The sequence below is a fragment of the Anolis carolinensis genome, chromosome 1 (genome assembly GCF_035594765.1).
Source record: "Anolis carolinensis isolate JA03-04 chromosome 1, rAnoCar3.1.pri, whole genome shotgun sequence".
Taxonomy (NCBI): Eukaryota; Metazoa; Chordata; class Lepidosauria; order Squamata; family Dactyloidae; genus Anolis; species Anolis carolinensis.
The window spans coordinates 268,510,947-268,527,756 of NC_085841.1; the positions used below are offsets into that span (position 1 = coordinate 268,510,947).

General features: G+C 44.1%; 1 protein-coding gene across 5 annotated transcripts in view; it reads right to left on the reverse strand.

The window, feature by feature from the left end:
* nap1l4 (nucleosome assembly protein 1 like 4) overlaps positions 1-1,421 on the reverse strand; it is a 51,929-nt gene extending 50,508 nt beyond the window's left edge. For 2 of the 5 annotated variants that reach the window (XM_003214816.4, XM_062967647.1), the window contains exon 1: positions 1,267-1,420. The gene's annotated coding sequence lies outside the window, so the exon portion shown is untranslated. Of the gene's footprint in view, positions 1-1,266 lie in introns of all 5 variants that reach the window. The other 3 variants (XR_010001916.1, XM_008107789.3, XM_008107792.3) reach the window with 3 other exon arrangements.
* Between the last annotated feature and the right edge of the window lie 15,389 nt (positions 1,422-16,810).

Sequence of the window (16,810 nt, forward strand, 5' to 3'; positions counted from 1 at the left end):
CATCAATAGGAGTACAGTGTCTAGATGTAGGGAAGTCATGCTACCCCTCTATTCTGCCTTGGAATACTGTGTCCAGTTCTGGGCACCACAACTTAAGGGAGATGTCGACAAGATGGAATGTGTCCAGAGGAGGGCTACTAAAATGATCAATGGTCTGGAAAACAAGCCCTATGAGGAGCGGCTTAAAGAGCTGGGCATGTTTAGCCTGCAGAAGAGAAGGCTGAGAGGAGACATGAGGGCCATTTATAAATATGTGAGGGGAAGTCATAGGGAGGAGGGAGCAAGCTTATTTTCTGCTGCCCTGGAGACTAGGACGCGGAACAATGGCTTCAAACTACAGGAAATGAGATTCCACCTGAACATTAAGAACTTCCTCACTGTGAGAGCTGTTCAGCCGTGAAACTCTCTGCCTCGCAGTGTGGTGGAGGCTCCTTCTTTGGAGGCTTTAAAGCAGAGGTTGGATGGCCATCTGTGCTTTCAATGCGATTTTCCTGCTTCTTGGCAGGGGGTTAGGCTGGATGGCCCATGAGGTCTCTTCCAACTCTTATGATTCTATGAAAAGAAATTCCACCTGAACATCAGGAATAACAACCTGAAGGCAAGAGCTGTTCAGCAGTGGAAGATGCTGCCTCCCCAGAGTGTGGTGGACTCTACTTTTCTGGAGGTTTTCAAGCAGAGGCTGGGTGGCCAAAATGGGCCCTGGTCAAGTGGTCCCTGATGAAAATGGTCCCTGGTGAAGTGAGCCCTGGTCAAAGTGGGCCCTGTTTTTGTTTTTTGAAAGGTTGGGAACCACTGTGCTACGGGCTGTGCTTTCGAGCGATTCGTCGCGCTTCAGGGCGCCCATTTCCAGTCCCCGCCTTGACTTCGCGGCCCGTTGTCAAGCGGCGGGGCCTGCCCCAGGCCAGACGGACGAGAAGGCCCCGGCCACATGGCGGAGGAAAAGGGAGGCGGGGAAAGGGCTTAGGGCGGAAGGCGACGAGGCCTGAGCCGAAGGGAAACGCCCGGAAAGTTGAAGGAAGCGAGGAGGGCCGGGCCGGGCCTGTTCCCTCCTGAGGGCTAAGACCCAGAAGGGGCCTCCGGGAGCCGTGGCCGCTCCTTAAAATGGTGCCCGCGCTGGGACTGCCCCACCCGCCCACTGGTTCCCCCTCCTGGTCAGCCGGGCCGCGGCGGAGAGCAACGGGCCCCACCGCCTCCTTTTCCCTCGCCCCTCCGCCCGACAGAGCCCTCACCCCGAAGCGCCTGGCCCCGCGGCTGCCCCGTCCTCACCTGGCCCGGCCTCGGCGTCTCCTCACGGCCGCAGCACCAGCACCAGCGCCCTGGCTGAACCCTCTCACAGGCTCGCTCGGGGCTGCGCCGCCCTCAACAAGGCCGCCTCCCATTGGCCGAGGCAGCCCCGCCCTGACTAGTAAGAGCCGCCCCGATTGGCCCGAGGTGAGCCGCCGCCGCTTCTCCACACGCGGGACATGTTGACTTTCCGGCAGTAAAGGGATTAGCCAATCGCTGCGTCAGGAGGGAGGCAGAGGAGGGGAAGGGGGGGAAATCCCGCTTACTGCGCATGCGCGGAAAGGGGCCAAGCGCGAAAGGCTCAGGCGATGCAGCGAGAAAGCGTGGAGGGAGGGGCTCGCGTCTACATGATCGAACCGATTCGATTGTGACACCACTTTGACAGCCGCGGATCAGGGCTACAGGATCGCGGGATTTGTAGATTGGTGAGGCAGAGAAAACTAAAGACCTTGAAAAACTACAACTCCCAGGATTCCATATTATTGAGCGTAGGAGTTCAAGTGGTGTCAAACTGCATTAATTCTACAGTATAGGCGCGCCCTCAGTCTCCTTTCGCCCGAAATACTTGGGGGAACAGAAATGTTTCAGGTTTTGGAATATTTACCTTAAGCGGCTGAGGGGAAAAAGGAAAGGGCCTGAGGCTGTGATGAATGGTGGGAGTTGAAGTCCAAAACACCTGGAGGGAGGGCCCAAGTATGCCCATGCCTGATATATGTAGATAATATCTGATATAAATAATGTCTGCAGAAGGCTCACAATGTTTTGGTCTACTCAGGGCAGGCTTGCCTGTCTTGATGGTTTCATTTCACATACGTAGACATATTGATAATCTATATATATATATATATATATATATATATATATATGAGTAATGAAATCATGATCTACTCACATTTGCATGTTTTCAAACTGCTAGGTTGGCAGAAGCTGGAGCTGACAGCGGGAGCTTACTCCGCTCCACAGTGGTTTAATCCGTGGCATCACTGGGGGCTCCAGCAGCAAAGCAAAGGCAAAAAATTGTGGGAATTACAACCAAACATCTAGCAGGTTACACTTTTCCTATTCTTAATACAGAAACTTGACGGACATTGAAGACCTGTCTCTTCCAGTAGGCCTGCCTAGTCCATTGTAAATTGAATTTTAACCTACATTTCATTAGTATTAGTACCAGTCTTCATTATGTGTTTTTAATACAGTAGAGTCTCGCTTATCCAACCTTCACTTATACACTTCTGTATTATCCAACTCAGACTGCCTTTTAGTAGTCAGTGTTTTTGTAGTCAATGTTTTCAATACATTCTGATGTTTTGGTGCTAAATTAGTAAATATAGTAATTACTACATAACGTTACCGTGTATTGAATTACTTTTTCTGTCAATTTGTTGTAAAACATGATGTTTTGGTGCTTAATTTGTAAAATCATAATGCAATTTGACATTTAATAGGCTTTTCCTTAACCCCTCCTTATTATCCAACATTTTCGCTTATCCAATGTTTTGCCGGCCCGTTTATGTTGGATAAGTGAGACTCTACTGTATATGCATTTTATTAGTATATTTTATCTGTTTGTTTTACCCATGTTGCACCCTGCCTGTACTCGTGAAGTGAAGCAGATAACAAATGAACATGATGATGATGATGATGATGATGATGATGATGATGATGATACTCTTGATCTCATCTTAATAAATGTGGAAGACCTGATAAATACAGTCGAAGTGGTCGGATCCTTAGGGGCAAGTGACCATATGCTCCTGCAGTTTGCAATACAAAGGAAGGCTGAAACTAAGACAAGTCAAACACGCATTCTGGACTTTAAGAGAGCTGACTTCCAAAAAATGAAGGAAATACTGAGCAGCATTCCATGGACGCCAATATTAAAAGACAAGGGAGTTAAGGATGGATGGGAGTTTTTCAAAAGTGAAATTCTCAAGGCGCAAATGCAAACAGTGCCAACAAAGAAAAAAATAAAACAAGTGTGAAAAAGCCAGAATGGATGTCCAAAGAACTTCTTACCGGGCTAAGATTCAAAAGAGACATGCACAAGAAGTGGAAAAAGGGAGAAATCATCAAAGAAGAATTCAAACGTATAGCCAACTCCTGTAGGGAAAAGGTTCGCAAGGCTAAAGCGCAAAATGAGCTCATGCTTGCCAGGGATATTAAAAACAACAAAAAAGGCTTTTTTGCTTACGTTGGTAGAAAAAGGAAGAACAAGGAGGTGATAGGGCCTCTGCAAGGAGAAGATGGGGTGATGGTGACAAGAGGCAGGGAAAAGGCAGAACTACTTAATGCCTTCTTTGCCTCGGTCTTCTCACAAAAAGAAAGCCATCTTCAACCTCAGCAACATGGAGTGGATGAAGGATGAGGGGAAATCAAACCCCAAATAGGGAATCAAGTTGTCCAGGAACACCTGGCCTCTCTAAACGAATTCAAGTCCCCAAGGCCGGATCAACTACATCCAGGGGTATTGAAGGAACTATCTGAAGTTATTTCAGAACTACTAACAATCATCTTTGAGAGCTCTTGGAGAACGGGAGTAGTCCCAGCAGATTGGAGGAGGGTGAATGTGGTCCCTATCTTCAAGAAGGGAAAATAGAACGACCCTGTTGCACCTCAGCACTGATTCACCTTGCTACAACACATGCACTCCACCGCAGCAAGCTTGGGTTTTTCAGTTTATCGATAAAAAATAGCAAAACTTAATAAAAAGCAGTAAATAAAGCAATAATCCGATTGCAGAGGCAATCTACAGAACACAGTTCAGAGAATTCATAGGTAATAATACAAAGTCCCAAAATTAGCAAAGCAGTTCTGAAGAAACAAGGTAACTTGAGCTTCCAGAAGTATAATCCAAACACAGATTCTAAGCATGAGACGAAGCAAGATATATTTCCATGAACCAAGACAAGGCAAGAGTTGAATCTCCAAAAGCAATGTTGCTCTGTCTAAAAACTTTCCCCAATTGCATCCCTTTTAATCATGCTTGCAAGCTAGAAACACATTCCTCTGAGATCTGGCTCCTCCGCACTTGCCTGCAATTCTCATGGAGCATTTGAGGCTCGATCTCAACTTTAACCTAGAATTCCTGTCTAACGAGAATTCATCCCCCTCACTGCCATCTGGACTGTGTTGATATTGGCAATCTTCAGACTCCTGTGAAAGGTCACCCTTATCACTAAACTCGGAGCTTTCCACATTCCCCTGATCTGCCTGCTTTTCTAGGCTATGACCTGCCTGCTTTTCTAAGCCATCAACATTTCCCAAATCCACCTGCATTTCTGAATGTTCAACATTTCCTGGGACAAACTGTTGAAATCAAATCCCCCTTCATCATCATCAGACTGAACCACAACAGACCCAAACAATTACTGTCCGGTCAGCCTCATGTCGATACCAGGCAAGATTCTGGAAAAGATCATTAAGGAAGTGGTCTGCAAACACTTAGAAACAAATGCGATTATTGCTAATAGTCAACACAGATTTACCAAAAACAAGTCATGCCAGACTAATCTGATCTCTTTTTTCGATAGAGTTACAAGCTGGGTCAATACGGGGGACACCGTGGATGTAGCGTACCTGGATTTCAGAAAGGCCTTCGACAAAGTCCCCCACAACCTAGTAAACTAGTAAACAAACTAGTAAAGTGTGGGCTAGACAAAACTACAGTTCAGTGGATCTGTAATTGGCTAAGCAAACGAACTCAAAGGGTGCTCACCAATGCGTCGTTTTCATCTTGGAAAGAAGTGACAAGTGGAGTGCCGCAGGGCTCCGTCCTGGGCCCGGTTTTGTTCAACATTTTTATTAACGACTTAGACAAAGAGTTAGAAGGCACGATCATCAAGTTTGCAGACGACACCAAACTGGGAGGGATAGCTAACACTCCAGAAGACAGGAGCAGAATTCAAAACGATTTTAACAGACTAGAGAGAGGGGCCGAAACTAACAAAATGAAGTTCAACAGGAACAAATGCAAGTACTTCACTTTGGCAGAAAAAAATGGAATGCAAAGATACAGAATGGGGGACGCCTGGCTCGACAGCAGTAAGTGTGAAAAAGACCTTGGAGTCCTCGTGGACAACAAGTTAAACATGAGACAACAATGTGATGCAGCAGCTAAAAAAGCCAACGGGATTTTGGCCTGCATCAACAGGAGTATAGAGTAGATCCAGGGAATTCATGCTACCCCTCTATTCTGCCTTGGTCAGACCACACCTGGAATACTGTGTCCAATTCTGGGCACCACAGCTGAAGGGAGATGTTGACAAGCTGGAAGGTGTCCAGAGGAGGGCGACTAAAATGATCAAGGGTCTGGAGAACAAGTCCTATGAGGAGCAGCTTAAATTGCTGGGCATGTTTAGCCTGCAGAAGAGAAGGCTAAGAGGAGACATGATGGCCATGTATAAATATGTGAGGGGAAGTCATAGGGAGGAGGGAACAAGCTTGTTTTCTGCTGCCGTGGAGACTAGGTTGTGGAACAATGGCTTTAAACTACAGGAAAGGAGATTCCAAATGAACATCAGGAAGAACTTCCTAACTGTGAGAGCTGTTCGGCAGTGGAACTCTCTGCCCCGGACTATGGTGGAGGCTCCTTCTTTGGAGGCTTTTAAGCAGAGGCTGGATGGCCATCTGTCAGGGGTGCTTTGAATGCGATTTCCTGCTTCTTGGCAGGGAGTTGGACTGGATGGCCCATGAGGTCTCTTCCAACTCTATGATTCTATGATTCACTTATGGGTGCAATTTTTCACATTTTTCATCCTCAAAGACAAGAGCACACGATTTCTTTTCTGGATGAGAATGGGGAAGATTTCTGTACGGTGCTCCATCTATTTGTGCCTTGTGAAGTCTTTTTTTGTTAGTTTTTATGCCCAAAATATGTTATTTGTGCAGAAATTCTATTTTTTGTAGAAGAATAATGTTTTCCTCAAGGGGAAAATCTCTGCAGAAATTGTATGTTAATGTCTGCACAAACCACACTTTATTCTTACTTGTGAGGATCTCTTTCCCAGCCTAAAAACTAACGATAATATTATTTAGTCAACAACATCTCTTGTTAATACCATTCCAAAGTGAATTAAATGTAGAAATTTAGTGGTATTTATGGCCCAATAACTTAAAAAGTACTTGTGAATGTAGACTTGTGCCTGTGTGTATGACGGGAATACTTGAGTATACCTGCAAAGGTCCTCAAGACCAACTTTACCATAAAGGAAAGTACAATTGTTATGTTAAACAGCAGATTCCAGAGAAGGTAACACAGTCTAATATCTAGGCTTACAGCTTCATGTCCAAAGGAACAAAAAAAGGAAGAAAAGAAGCAATGTAGGATTGCCTTTTCACTTTTTGCTTACATTATAAAGCAGAGTTTTCCAAACATTTATACCACCGTGATCCTGCTTTAACTGACAAGATTTGTAATTTGGCGAGGCAGCTACATAAGCTCTCTGGCTGAGATTTCTAAGTCTCCCTCCCTACACTGCAAATCCCTGGATTCCATAGGAAGTTGCCATGAGTGGAATTCTGCATCCAGAAATATGTATGTAGTAGTGCCTTCAAAAGCCCACTATGTAAACAGTGCAATTTCTGTATTGGATTCCCTCAGGCAAGAAGCAGCCAGGCTTTGAATCTGCTAATCAAGCTGGCCATTTGCAACATTCACACTTGCCTCAAAAAGACAAGAGGTTTTTTTTCTCCCAACCTGTCCTGAACTTTCCACAGATATATAAACCCCACTTGCCTAGTTTCCAACAGACCTCACAACCTCTGAGGATGCTTGCCATAGATGTGGGAAATGTCAGGAGAGAATGCTTTTGGAACATGGCTATATATCCTGGAAAGCTCATGGCAACCCAGTGTGCATTGTATTGTTAGAGTACAGGGGAATCAGCAGGGCTATGTCTGCGATCCTGCAACAAGTATCTGCAGGTACCTCTGGGTTTCCTTGGGAGGTTACTGCAGAAATTCAGTGAGGATGCCTCTAGTTATTTTCCTGTAGTAAGGTATGCTACAAGAATGCTAGACTAGAGGGGCCCTTGATCTGATCCAGACATCTCTTCTTTATCTTCTAACTATTCCAAGCCAGAGTTTGGAAGCAATGAACGAAATTTAACAGTTACTTCTGAAATTAAAAGTGATTGCTTTTGGGGTAATAAATTACTTTTTAAAATTATTTTTCAAACTCTGGACCACATATGTAAGTGTCTTCTGTATCACTTCTTCTCTTCCTCTTGAGGACACGAGTGCTGAGCATCTTCTTTGACTGATCCAAATAAATGCAGGTGCAGAATTCACAGAACTCTGTGGCACAGTATCTTATGAATGCAACCTAAGCAAGCCTGTTATAGACAGTACTTCAGAGCAAAGTCGTACCTCTACATGGTACCTAAAGTAATGAAAACAATGCATTTCAAAAAGCAAATTGTAAAATATTCATAGACTGGCATATATACCTGGTGTTACCCGAGCGTCGGAGGGGCCACTGTCCCCCTGCTTTTATCCCTTCTTTCTCTTTCTTTCCTTTCCTCCCCTCCCCACATGCCTTTTCCCTTTCTCTTCCATCCCTCCTGTTTCTTTCTTCCTCCACCCCTCCCTCCCTCCCTTCTCCTCTATTTTCTCTTATCCCCAGCTCTGAGAGGATCTACCTTGCAATGTCTCCATGGCATCATGGCTCTCTTTGTGGCTCTTTCCTTCCTTCCTCCCTTCCCCTCATACACGTCACCATTATTTCCCAGTGACATCACATAGGGCCGCTTCACCTAGCAACAGCTTTTCTTGTACATACACACCTTGACTTTAATATATATAGATTATATAAATGACTCATTGCATGGTCCTCTACTATAGACCAAGCTAGATTTTGGCATGTATAAGCCTCAGACCACTATGTACTTACAAGTGAAATCCCAACTGTAAGTGGGAATGATACAAAAGTGTTCAGACGGAATCTCATTTCCTGTAGTTTGAAGCCATTGTTCCATGTCCTAGCCTCCAGGGCAGCAGAAAACAAGCTTGCTCCCGCCTCCCTATGACTTCCCCTCACATATTTATACATGACCCTCATGTCTCCTCTCAGCCTTCTCTTCTGCAGGCTAAACATGCCCAGCTCTTTAAGCCGTTCCTCATAGGACTTGTTCTCTAGACCCTTGGTCATTTTAGTTGTCTTCCTCTGGACACATTCCATCTTGTCAACATCTTCCTTCAATTGCAATGCCCAGAATTGGACATAGTGTTCCAGGTGTGGTCTGACCAAGGCATAATAGAGGGGTAGCATGACTTCCCTGGATCTAGACACTAAACTCCTATTGATGCAGGCCAAAATCCCATCAGCTTTTTAAGCTGCCGCATGACATTGTGGAAGATTGACTCCAACTCCAAAGAATGCAAATAGCTCTGTGATGTGAACAAGGATGGATATAGCATAGCTGATGATGCCACAAAGGCATTGTTGACTGAAATTTTAGAAACCAGTGGTACTATCTTATGTAGCCCATGGGAAAAGCTCCTGAGGTAGGGGCTCCCATAGAAGTGAGTTTAGGGAAAGAGCTCAAGGCAGCAGCAGTCAGAAAGCAGAGCCACACTTTAACAATACAATTTGATGCACCATCAATTTATGCTGGCAGCTGAACCAGCAAGTATTAGGCCTGCCATATGCGCACATGAACTGTGACCTCAACTTGATGTGGCTCAAACTAAGCAATTCAGTTTTCACTGAAGTGAGGCTGCTTGATGACCTCAACCAACCTATATAGCTGCTTGGGTCAGGGCCAATTTGTACGATGAGCTGGCTCAAGCCATAAAGCGCATCAGGGAGAAAGCTCAGCTGAACCTTTCTCTCCAGTACAAGAGAGAGAAGAGTCTTCTGGCTTTAAGAGGGAGGGGGAGTGTTATTCTCTAAATGAGCTCAAGTTTCAGCCAGAAAATATTTATATTGGTGTCTTCAGAGGCAGTTTGAAAAGGAAATACATGCCCTTTAAAAATTATACATTGAACATAAACTGTACTCTGAACATAAACTGAACATGTACTCATCGTGTTAACATTTAACACATATTAGCTTACATATAAAATGTGGAATAGGGGAAGAACATAACCGGAGTAAAATTTCATAGAGAACAGGTTATTACAGTAATGTAGCAAAACATCTTGGGCTATGAAGTTAAACATTACAATATAAAGAACCAGGGATCACATGCTCCACTAGATAAGCATTTTTCAGGGCATCCTAGATACCCCCCCCCCCCTCCAACAAGTATGCCCTGTTGAAGAGGCAGATTTGCTGTGGAGGTAAGGATTCATGTCTTGCAGGCTAGGGGCTCACTGCCGTCCTCAATAGCCCTTTCTTCTACACTTTCTCTGTGTTTTCCTTTCTGGTGTCAGCTTGCTACAATTAGCAGAAGGCATCAGATAGCTCTGATGCTATCTGCTACACAAAGGAAATAGATGCCTACTCCTCTGAGGAGTAACTTGAAATTTGGAGACCCTGGGTAGTTAAGAAAACATAACTTGCAGGTATGCATTCAGTATGTATTCACAGTCACTATGCAGTCCCTAATTTAGGAGTGATGCAGGAACCGTGACAGTGCCCCAAACACCACTCACCCATCAACTGGGATCCATGCAGATCAATCATCCTGTGATATGCCAAAGCATATGCCAAATATACTCTCCTTGTTTAAGTGATCTCCAGTGTGAAGGGATTTGCGAAATGAGTCCTTTTCCTGCCTATTTCACTAGAGATCGCTAATAAGAGGGAATTTGAACATCAGGAAACTATGTCTTGAGCAAGAGGAAAACAGGTCCCCATCAATCCCAGTGTCTTCTAATACATTTGACAAAAATATACCACATAACACCATAGTTGTGGCATAATGTAGTGGTCATACTGGATTTCACTGGCTTTTTATTGAAATGTTTTTTGTAAGCATGTGTAATATGTGCATGACATTTTACTTGGCTAACTATATTATCTCTTATAAATTAATATAAGGGCTCATATTCTATTTAGCATTTGCAAATTTGCAGATTGTGTAATTCTGCCATTTCACGTTTATGAATTCACATTTCCAGTTTGTTACTGGCCAGATGTGAGAAATCTAAAATGTAATTTCTTTAGCCAGGCAACACTACAGCCTGAGTGGTTTCCAAAGTACTGCAGATGCCAACTGTAGAGAATAATAACTTTGATGCTCTCCCAGGGCACAGCCTGTTGGGTTTCATCCCTGGACTGCAGAAAACTTTGTTTCATCAAGTCATCAATGAGTAGCTAGGCTAGAGAGAGGGCCAAGCTCAGGGATTCCTTTCCCCTTTCTAAAGGTTAAAACGCTATTCTTGCTCACCACACTAAGGTTTCTGCTGGTTATAAAGTTTACTCTTGCTACTCTCCTATATTTTGGTGGAATTACCCTAATTGAGGGTTATTTTTGAGTCTAACCGCTCAGATTCCCCAGTACAGCCAGATGTGCCCCAGAACAGCCTTTGATCTGTTACCTGGGTCCATTGTTCATATCAGAACAGGGCACCCACATGACCAATATGAAGGAGAGGGCTGATATTTTCCCCTTCTTTCTGATCACACAGGTATCCCATTCTGACATTGTCAGAGGGGCCTGCATGACCCGGAAGAAGGGAAGGAAAGGAAATAATTTATATTCCCTGACTCACTTTGGCTTGAGGAAGGCATGTAAAGAATCACACTTCTGGATAATGCCCCCTTCATACTTGCAGGTGAGTCTACTTGAGCAAAAGAATGTAGTTATCTATATTTGACTTGCTTCTGATACACAACATAAGACTCCTTTAGTAGTGAAAGTGCTTATTTCCTGCACCTTTTTTTTGAAGGAATGCCTGGTATGTCTTGTTGAAAATGAGTGTATATACACATGACAGTTATAGCATTTTAATTTTCTTTTCTTCTGCATTGTCTCCATCCTAAGGAATCCTGGGATTTGTACTTTCATAAGATCCTCTAGATTTTCTGTCAGAGATCTCCAGTGTTACAGTCCAGGGTGATGGGTTAGAGAATTTTAGATACAAATCTCAGGATTCTGTAAAGTGGAATTGTAACAGTTAAAGTATCAAATGATTATCTTCATGCAATTAGTATGTACTCCATTACTCCAGTACTGTCCGCTGTTGCCACCCCCAGCTCCTTCAAGGTCAAGCCAGTCACTTCAGAGACAACCATCCATCCATCTTGCCCTTGGTTGGCCCCTTTTCCTTTTTCCTTCCATTTTCCCCACCATCATTAGCTTTTCAAAAAGCTTTTCTGTCTTCTCATTATGTGGACAAAGTGCTTCATCTTTGCCTCTAATATCCTTTCCTCTAGTGAGCAGTTGGGCATTATTTCCTGGAGTATGGACTGGTTGGATCTCTCAGAATTTTCCTCCAACACCACAGTTCAAAAGCATCTATCTTCCTTCACTCAGCCTTTCTTATGGTCCAGCTCTCGCATCCATAGATTATTACATAAAATGCCCATGCTTTTACATGCGAGTTTTTCTTTAGGGGATTTCTCCCACTGGTATGTTTTGAAAGAGGACCTAAATATCCTAAAGATCTAATTTAAACTTGAAAGCTAAGCTGGGTCAACCCTAATTAGTATTTTGATAGGAGACTGCCAATAAATATCAGATGCTGTAGGCTATATTTCAAAAGAAAGAATTGGCAAAACCACCTCCTAAGTAATCCCTGCATTAAAAAACCCTATAAAATTAGTGCTATCAACATAAACCCAGAGACAACTAGAAGGCACACACACATACGTTTTGAAGGACAGAAGCAGTTACCATCAGTTGCTGTCAACAATAATTTGATACTCTGTTTACATTATGTGAAACTAGAAACTTTCCAGTAGAAGGTCACTGTTGTGGAGAAATAATCAAATATTTTTGAGTTTTTTACATTAGTATCCGTTTCTACTGCTCCCGAGTGTTCCCTTTTAATAATCACCTCTCAGGAAAAATTCAACAGAGGTCCCAAAAACAACAATAAAGCTATGTAGTTACAAGATATTTGTGTGATTCATAGCATGGTGGCAAAGTGGGTTCGTAGGCTTACCATGCAGGAAGTATCTATAGAAACACAATCTTATCTAACCTTTCACCAAAGTTCAAACATTTAATGTTCTTAGAAAATATTAAGTGAACTATTTAAATTGCTTGTTGAACAAAGCTAACCATATCTGCAGGAAAGAAATTTCCCCATAATGATGACAGTTATATGTAGTTATTACACGCTTTGTTTTGAATGGTTCCAAAAGTAGCTGAAAGAGTAGTGAGCCATATATTTATTTATTTTATTTATTTACTACATTTATATGCCACCCTTCTCACCCCAAAGGGGACTCAGAGCAGCTTTCAAATTACATTCACATACAATACATTATATTATTAGCATAGTACAATACTAGCATTAAATTATTATATTGTTCTATATCATTACATTGTAATATTATTAGTAATATTACAGTTAATATATAATTAATATTATTAAATTGTATTATCCGTATTATATCGTAATACATTATAATATCAATATTATATGTATATACAATATATTATATTATATATTATTATAAATTAAGTTGTATATTATATACTATATATATATATTAGCATAGTAACATGCTATGCCAATTATACATACACTCACACACACACATATATATGTATATATAAATACATAGCATGTTACTGGAAGATAGTATGATAATATGGACTCAGATTTTTGGATAGCATATACAGATGGAATGAGAAAGGATGTGTTTAAGAGGGATGAAATCCACTTTATGTTATGAATGTGAGGATTTGTTTTTACAAAATGATATATCAATGATATATGATTTTGGAAACATTGGCTAGAATGCATAAATCTGCCTCCAGTGTATATTGTGACATTTTATCACTTGTGGTGGACATTTCAAAAAGCAATTAAAATATAAAATACATAGTTTAATGCAGAATATTTTGAAGGTCAATGATTAAGACCTAGCTGTGAGTGCTGAGTAGTAGTTTATCTATTTTAATAGGTTTTTAACTATTTGTTTTAATAGTCCCATGTTTAATTATATTTCAGTGTTTATATCAGTGATTCCCAAAGTGGGCACTACTGCCCCCTGGTTGGCGCTGCAGCGATCCTGGGGGGTGGTGATGGCACCTATTAGGACACGGGGTGGGGCCAGAGGAGGGGCGGGGCCTCTTCCCAAGTGTCGGAGATAGGGCTGAGCACCTGAGGTGCCTGTTAGGACACAGGGGGCGGAGCTAGAGGAGTAGGCGTGGCTTCTTCCCAAGAGCCCGAGACAGGGCTGAGAATCTATACCTGTCACGACCCAGGCTGCAGAGCACCAATAACCATACACAGAGGCCAGAATCTATCTAATATCTTTATTGTAGGAATATATAAAGTTAATAAAAACAAGTGTAGAAAATAGTCCAGAATTAGACCTTTCAGGAAAGGTCAGAATTAGTCCAAAAAAGCAATGTCCAATAAGAAATATTAAGGTCCAAAGTTGTAATCCAATAACCGAAACACTCACTTTGCCAAGCAAAGTGAGGGGAGATGACAAGGTCCTTTAGTCCATGAAACTTGAGCGAGGCTAGGAAATAACTTGATACTTGAAACAAGGCTTGAACGTGGAACAAGGTAACTAAGAACAAGAACAAGGTCCGTGGAATAACTTGATAAATCCGTGGAACAAGGCAAGGATTGATCCTGGGAAACAAGGCAAAGTCCGTAGATAAACAAAGGCTGGGAAGCAAGGCGAAGGCTGGATAGCAAGGCAAGGCTTGAGCAGGAGCGAGGCTTGAACCGGAGCGCGCTGTCCAGACACAACTCGCTCCGTAGGCTGACGAATTGACTCCGCGAAGTTACTACGCGGGTAAAACACCTAAATAGAGTCTAGCTTCCCGCCGAAGCAGTTCTCTGGGAATCAGAACCGAAAGCTAACTCTGAGACCAGATGTGAGACTCCCCAAAGATTCTCACGAGAAGCAGTCTTAATTGGCCACATTCTTAGCTGCAATCCTCGCACTCCTGCGCGAAGCTGAATCTAAACTTCTCTGTTGTTTACAAAACTCCCGGCGCAAGAATACGGGAGAAGTAGGCTCTGGGCTTGTTTGACATACTTCTGGGAGACAACTTTCTTGCAGGTGCAAGGTTCCCAGATCTGCCTGGGAAAGATCTGGCTGAGAGGAATCCAGTTCAGACTGGGAAGGTAAAAAACCCAAGTTTTCATCTTCATCAGGAATTACAATGTCCTGAGCAGGACTACAAGGCCCATGAGTCATCACACTATCCCCCTCCTCAAGGCCCCTCCCAAACTGGGGCCCTCTCCCCGAGGCGCGAGGTCGCGGCTTGGCGGGATAGGTCTGATGAAAGCGACGGGTTAGATCAGGAGCATGGACTGTGGAGGCGTCTTCCCAAGAGCGTTCTTCAGGGCCAAAACCCACCCAGTCAATGAGATATTGTAGGCGGCGGCGGTGAAAGCGAGAATCCAAAATGTCCTCAACCTCGAACTCCTCCTCCCCATTCATCAAAACAGGAGGGGGGGCCGGTTGGTCTGTATCAGGACGCACACCATCCGCCGGAAGGAGCAGGGAACGGTGAAACACTGGGTGAATGCGCATTGAACGCGGAAGTTGGAGTTTGAAAGTCACGGGGTTTAATTGCGCCACCACTGGATAGGGGCCAATGAAACGGGCATCTAACTTCCGGCAAGGGCGGTGGGAGGGCAGAAAGCGAGTGGACAGGAAAACCCGATCTCCTACCTTGATTTCGGGGCCCGGCTGGCGATGTTTGTCAGCGTGGCGTTTATAGTCCTCCTTGGCTTGGTCCAGTTGCTGGAGCAAAAGTTGTTGCACCGCTGTGAGTTCCTGCAGCCAATCCTCTGCTGCGGGAACCTCTGAAGTTTCAATGACAGGGGGAAAGAAACGTGGATGGAAGCCGTAGTTTGCAAAGAACGGCGTTTCTTTTGTAGAAGCTTGAACTCCATTGTTGTAGGCAAACTCAGACAGTGGTAACAGAGAAGCCCAATTGTCCTGTTGATAGTTTACATAACAGCGAAGATACTGCTCCAAAGTGGCATTGGTGCGCTCCGTTTGCCCATCTGTTTGGGGATGATGAGCTGAAGATAAGCGAGAGTCTATGCCCAATAGTTTTTGTAGTGCCTTCCAAAAACGAGAGGTGAATTGAGATCCACGGTCTGTGACTAAACTCTTGGGCAATCCATGTAGTCTGAAGACATGTTGAAGAAATAAATCCGCAGTTTCCTTGGCCGTGGGGAGGCCTTCGCAGGGAATGAAATGGGCTAACTTGGTGAATAGGTCCACCACCACTAAGATCGTGGTGAACCCACAGGAAGGTGGTAGGTCAGTGATGAAATCCGCGGAAATTATTTCCCATGGGCGAGATGGGGTAGGAAGGGGGTGTAAAAGCCCTGAGGGCTTCTCCCTTCGTATCTTGGAGCGCTGGCATACTGGGCAGGTGTTGACATATTTTTCCACATCCTTGCGGATCTTGGGCCACCAAAAATCCCTTAGGATCAGATGCATAGTTTTAAATAGTCCGAAGTGTCCTGCTGGTTTGCAGTCATGACACAGACGAAGCGCCTTTTCCCTGCCCGGTCCGGGTGGGATATAGACATGATTTCTATAGCAGAGCAGCCCATCTTTAAGCGAAAAGGGAAAATGCAGACCTTGGCGAAGTTGGTCCTGCGCCCAGGCATCTGCTTGCTGACTAGCCCTGATTTCTTGAGCACAGATGGGTCCTGGAGTAGGGGAAGTTGAACCAATGGGAATGGATTTGGTGTTCCCCACCGTGAGCGTGGCAAAGTTCTCAGGTTGTAGCAGTTGGGATTCAAAGGTCTCCTTGCGTCCTGCAGCGTATTCCGGTTTACGTGACAGGGCGTCTGCTTGCTTGGTTTGGGCTGGGGTCACATAATGGATCTGGAAGTTGAAACGTTCAAAGAATAAAGCCCAACGTTGCTGCCTCTGATTTAGTTTGCGGGCAGTTCTTAGATGTTCTAGATTACGATGATCAGTGTGGACTTCAATGGGAAATTTGGCCCCTTCTAGCCAATGTCTCCAAGTTTCAAAGGCTGCCTTTATGGCCAGTAGTTCTTTTTCCCAAATGGTGTAATTCCTCTCTGGTGTGGTTAGTTGACGAGAATAAAAGGCACAGGGGTGGAGGTGATCTCCCACCGGTTGTAAGAGTACAGCCCCAATTGCCACATCAGAGGCGTCCGCTTGCACCACAAAAGGGGTTCCAGGATTTGGGTGCTGTAGAATTGGCTGGGAGGTGAATAGTTTCTTTAGTTGCTGGAACCCTTTCTCTGCTTGATCAGTCCAGCGGAAAGGCTGCTTTCCACGGATGCAGCTAGTGATGGGGTCGGACCAGCGGGCAAAATCTGGAATGAACTTGCGGTAGTAGTTCGCGAACCCCAAGAAACGCTGCACCTCTTTCTTGTTAGTTGGCGCCCGCCATTCCAATACTGCTGAAACTTTGGCTGGATCCATGGAAAGCCCTAGAGGCGAGAT